Source organism: Abrus precatorius, unplaced genomic scaffold (genome assembly GCF_003935025.1).
Source record: "Abrus precatorius isolate BTA unplaced genomic scaffold, Abrus_2018 Scaffold4, whole genome shotgun sequence".
NCBI classification, from domain to species: Eukaryota; Viridiplantae; Streptophyta; class Magnoliopsida; order Fabales; family Fabaceae; genus Abrus; species Abrus precatorius.
The window spans coordinates 12,637,360-12,643,359 of NW_020874384.1; positions in this window are offsets into that span (position 1 = coordinate 12,637,360).

The window sequence follows — 6,000 nt, forward strand, 5'->3', positions numbered from 1 at the left end:
TTTAAACTTACTGCAATATATATATATATATATATATATATATATATATAATGACAATAATAATAACTATTAAATTAAAAAAATAATTACAAAAAATAACACTTATAAAATTTATTGAATCAGCTAAAAAAATTATTATATTTTAAAAAGTAAATAAATATCGTTATTATAAAAATTGTAGATGATAAATACTTATATTATAAAATTCATAGATGCTGAAAAATAACATATGAGCATAGGAAGAATTATTAAAATTTATATTTAAATGAAAATAACTTATATTTCTAAATTTTTATCTTAATTAAAAAATATGTGATAAAACTTAATATAAAAATTTAAACTTAATGTACTATATATATATATAAAATGAAAACAATAATAACTATTAAATTAAAAAATAATTAAAAAATATTTAATTTTATTTGTCTCATTAATTTGTTATTTTAAATTAACAAATAAATGCAAAATTAACTACACTATAATATTAATGTAATATAGAAAATATTACTGATATAATAAATTAAAACACATACTTATAAATTACATATAAATTGATAAATTGACTGATAATTTAATTAAAACATGTGCAAGTTATAAAAATATATATTATTATATAATTTATTTATAATTATATTATTTATATTATTTGCTACATGGTCTGATTATATATATATATATATATATATATATATTAATATATATTATAATAAGTTTTTTATTTTATTTTGTTATCATTTTTTTATAAATTTTTACTTTCAAATAAAATATAATTCAGATTTAAGCAATCTCTATTTATTATAAATAAAAAGAATTATAACATAATATATTAATATAATAATTAAATAATAAAATTAATAATAATAAATTTAAGAGTATAAAAAATATGTTAATATTATTTTATTATTTTATTTTTAAATTTTATTTTGTTTATTTTTTATTACGTCTTATTCCGGTTCAAAGACTTAACTATTTTTTAAATTGTTTAAATATAATAATTTATTATGAAATAAATTTATTATTTAAAAAGTGTAATTATGTATAAATATTTTTAATTTTTAATATAATATCATTTCTGGTTTTTATAATTATAAGTAAATAAAATTATAACATAATATATTAATTTAATAATAACAGAATTAAGAATATAAAAATATATTATTAAATAACTTTATTATTTAAATATTTTGATAGCTCTATTTTTAAATTATAATATATATATATATATATATATATATATATATATATATTTATACAGGCCGGCCTGTCAGGCTTAACAAGCTTTATAAACAGCTTAGGCCTGACTTATTTACTTAAATAGGCCTTAAAAAAGGCCTGAGCCTGATTTGTTTATTAAAAAGGTCAGGTCAGGTCAGGCCTAAACCAGGCCAGGCCACAGGCCCCTGTCAGGCGGCCTGGCCTGTTTCCATCCCTAGTCTTGATGAAACAGGGAATGAGCCTGATTAGGAGAATGACCATTTTGGCCTCTAGATGCTGGCCAAAATACAGTTTAGGAAGAAACCTACCCATTTCCAATCTGAAAGTTTTAGTAGAGTAAATAATAAGAAGAAGGACAATCATTCAGGATCTAGATTTGATGTACTTAGTGACTCCACCCAAAATCTGGAGTAGACCCTGGCTCCTAACAATAATAGAGCCTCAACCATTCTTGGTGAATCTAGCCAACATTCTAAGGACCTTTTTCATAGCAGGTTGACCAATAAAGTGAATGATCATCCTAGGAAGAGCAACAAAGTCAAACTTGTCCCAAAATCTTCTAAACTAGGAAAAGTTAAAGATTGAAACTCAACTTGTAAATCTAATTAATCCTAAGATCAGTTTGGAAAGCCTAAATTCTAATAGCCTTTAAGCAAATAAAGACATCCTCTGTTTAATGTCAACCTTTCAGAAAACTATTCAGGAAAATTCTAAGGGGAGTAACTCTATACAGGATCTGATAGGCTTAAATCCTGACCTATTTGACCCAAACCTGACCCACCCCCGACAAAATCCCCATTGACAGGCCCCCTAATACCTTTGTATCAATGGAGTTAGATAAATTTAACAGTAAGGAGCTCAATAATCCTATAGACCTCTCTTATGATAATAGAGCAGTAGTCAGGCCTTAGCATCTTAAAGATGCGTCAACCACTCTTTTCTAGTTTTCATGAATTGCTTGTTTTAAAATTGTAGGGGGGTTGAGGAAAGATCCTTCCCTAGGCTTGTTAATGATCTAATTATTATCCATAATTTAGACTTTATTGCCCTTTTTGAACCTAGGATTAGTTCAAACAAGGCTGATATGGTTATTCAAAAACTTAATCTAGATAGCTCTGTGAAGGTTGATGCCATAGGATATTCTAGAGGAATTTGGTGTTGTTGGAACAGTGGAAGGTTAAAGTAATAGTCTTGGACAAAAACAAGTATGTTATCCATCTAAACATTTGGTCTGGGCAAGGGAATTGGGTTCTTTCTTCTATTTATGCAAGCCCCTAAGAAAACTTGAGGGTTGACTGCTGGAACCACCTAATCAATTTTAGTTCTAGAATTAAGGGGGCCTAGTGCATAGCTGGATACTTTAGTTCCATTTTCTTTGAAAATGAAAAAGTAAGGGGTAGACCTGCCAATGTGATTCTTATAAACCAATTTGTAAATTGTTTAAATTCTTATGGCCTTCAGGACTTAAGTTTCAAATAGGTACCCTTATACCTGGCATAGGGGTAGAATCCATAAACAAATAGATAGGGTGATTGTAAATGAAGCTTAAAAAATTTGTTTTTAGAACAATTCCCTCATCCATCTTCCTATTTTAAAATCTAACCATAGTACCTTGTGGTTGAAAATTAAAGATAACTCTAACTGCCCATACTATAATAAGCCCTTTTGATTTTTGGCTTCTTGGATGAACCATTGTGATTTTCAGAACCAAGTTAAAATGTCTTAGGTATATTCTAACTCTTAGTTTGAAAATATCACAAACTTTAGAAATAACATTACTGATTGAAATAGAAATACCTTAGGCAACATTTTAAACAAAAAGAGGTGTATTCTAAGTAGGCTTTTGGGGTATTTCCTGTAAGCTTAGTAGAGGGAATAATCTTTTTCTTAATGATTTAATGAAATCCCTATGGATAGAATATCAGGAAATTTTAGATCGGGAAGAAGTATTTTGGTAACATCATTATAAGTCTAATTAGCTTAAGTTATGAGATAGAAATAATAATTTTTTTCATAAAGCAGTGGTTAGCTATAGGTAAAAGAACCTTATTGAGGCCCATAGGGATGATAATAATAATTAGGAATTTGACCCTTGATGAATCCATATTTTGTTAATATTTTACCTATCTTTTTCATAGATTTTTAATGGAAATCACTATAGCAAGCTATCCTTAGGAGTCAAGTGAAAGTAGTCAGTACAAAGCCAAATTTGAGAGACGAAGTTATGCGTGTTCACTATCATCACACTACAAAAAACATTTCTTGAAGGAGGCTTCGCGTAATCACTTTCACTACTCATAGTGATTACGCACAGGCTTGTTTGACTCAGCGAAGCTGCGCATGTTTACTTTCACTAGTCATAATAATTATGCGCGTTGCGCGTAACAACTTTCACTAGTGAAAGTGAACACTACAGAGAGGAGAAAATGCAATGGGTTGCACGTAAACACTATCAATAGCCAAAGTAATCACTCCAAGAATCGTATTTTTACTATAAATAGGATTTTCACTTTTAAGAAAAGAATCTTTTTGCCATTATTACATTTTTCATTACATACACTTTGCAGAGGTTTTAGGTCAGAATCTTGGGTGACTACCAAAGGTTTAAATTATGGTTTCTTTCTTACTTAATCTTATTTTCTTTTCTGATTTACTTTAAATTTCTTTAGTTTTGCTGGACATCATCTCTTGTAATGCTAAACTACATTCTCATGGAAGGCTAAATTTTGTTTATTAATCCCTAGTGAGTTCACAGATCTTGAAATCTTGGTTTGATTGCCAATACGAGTTTCTTTCTATGAATTTCACTTTTCCTAATCTCATGAAAAATTGGTTAAGAATAAAATGGAGGTTGTTGCTTAATCAATCTTAATTTTATTTTTGACAAGGGTTCAAAGCTTAGTTTGCTTAATTCTAAGGACCGTAGATTGGAGCTCATGTGATTTGCTTAATCTTGCATAAGAAATTAGGGTTGATCGACGCTTGTTCTAATTAACCTAATTCTAAGAAAGAAGGATGTGTTAATTTTTAAGAGGATTTATAATAGAATCTATATGGATGAACTAGGGGTTAATATCTTTCATTAATTGATTTTTCCCAACTTAGTTTCCTTCTTGAATGATTTCAAATCTAAAAACAACAACCCCTTTTTTTGTTTATTTTTTGGACTTAGTGCTCATAACATGTTTGATGTATAATCCTATATCTAATGTTCACAAGAGGATGACCTAGGTTGATTCAATCTAGCACTACATTATTTTTGTTTATATTTTGATAGAGGTAGTGTTTTTGCATTATGCACTTTTTTGTCATAAATTCTGCACTAACTTTGTTTTAATTTGCTCTGTAATTCTATTTTTAAAATTGTGTGGAATTGGGAGGACCCTCCCAGACTCTCCATTTTTTTATATAGAAAATTGCTCGCAATAGATTGTTAACTAATATGGAAAGATGTGCCTAAGAGATGTCCAATTTCTCTATTTGCAGCAGGTGCAATGAGGCCCCTGAAACAATCATCCATGTTCTCAGGGACTATTGGGGGGTTAGGCAAATTTGGGACCAACTTATTTTCCCTAATTATTGAGTTGTTTACTTTAGTGTTGATTTATCTAATTGGTTATCTCCCAATCTTGTGAAAAATGGCTCTATTCAGATCCCTCAATGGAATATTCTGTTTGGGATGGTGGCTGAAAACCTGTGGAATAATAGAAATAAAGTTTTTTTCTATAACTATCCCTTAAGCTCTAAGGCCCTCTTGAATAAAATTATTTGTGATTTTGATTTTTTTTTTTTATATATGGCAGGTCTTATCAGAAGACCTTAGCTAGTTTGCTGGAAGTACAGCGCACCATTAAATGGCACTTGCCTTTGGAGATGCAATTCAAGCTTAATGTGAATGGTTCTATTTCTTAATCCAAAGTATTGCTAGTTGCAGGGGCCTGATTTGATATTTTGATGGCAGTTTTGTTGCAGGGTTTTTTAGTACCTTATACCCTTGCTCTCCCTGGTCGCTGAGTTATAAGGGATTTATTAGAGCCTTCACTTGTAATTGCGAAAAACATTAGTCTTATATGAATAGAAAATGATTCCAAAGAAACAATCTCACTTATTGTTAATTTTCAGAGTTATAATCATCTATTATATTTTGTGACTAATGAGATTAGAAGATTAATATCAAAGATAAGGTTCATTAGATTTAGTCATGTCCTTCAAAAAGTTAACTGGATTGGCTTGCTAAATGTTAGTTAGAGGCTCGAGTCTTTTTCTCTTACTTTGATGATGCACTCTCTTTAATTCTTTTGTTGAGGTTAAATGCTCTTGAAGTCTCTTTCTTTGTATTGTTGTCTTAGGTGTTTCAAACTTTTTAGTACCGTTTATTAGAAAAAAATTTAATTTTTAAACTATTTAAAAAAATTTATAAAAAATAACTTATAACTTTTATAAATATTTTAATTTATTTTAATAAATTTTTTAGTATAGATGATTTATTTTAATAAATTTATCATTAAATTTTAAAAATAAATTATCATTTAATTTTTTATTAAATAAATATTTTTTTAAAAAATAGCTATTTAAACGCACCCAATTCTTTGCTGATTTTAAAAAGGTGAATCCGTAACCATTATTCAACCTTTGCTTTCATATAAACACACATCCATGGAAATTAATAAACTTTCTTAAATAATTGAGATTCAGTCCAAAAGGCCATCCAAATAAAAAATATATAATAAAATAATAAATTAATGACAATAAATAAATAAAATAAGGGAAAAGAAAGTCTTGCAG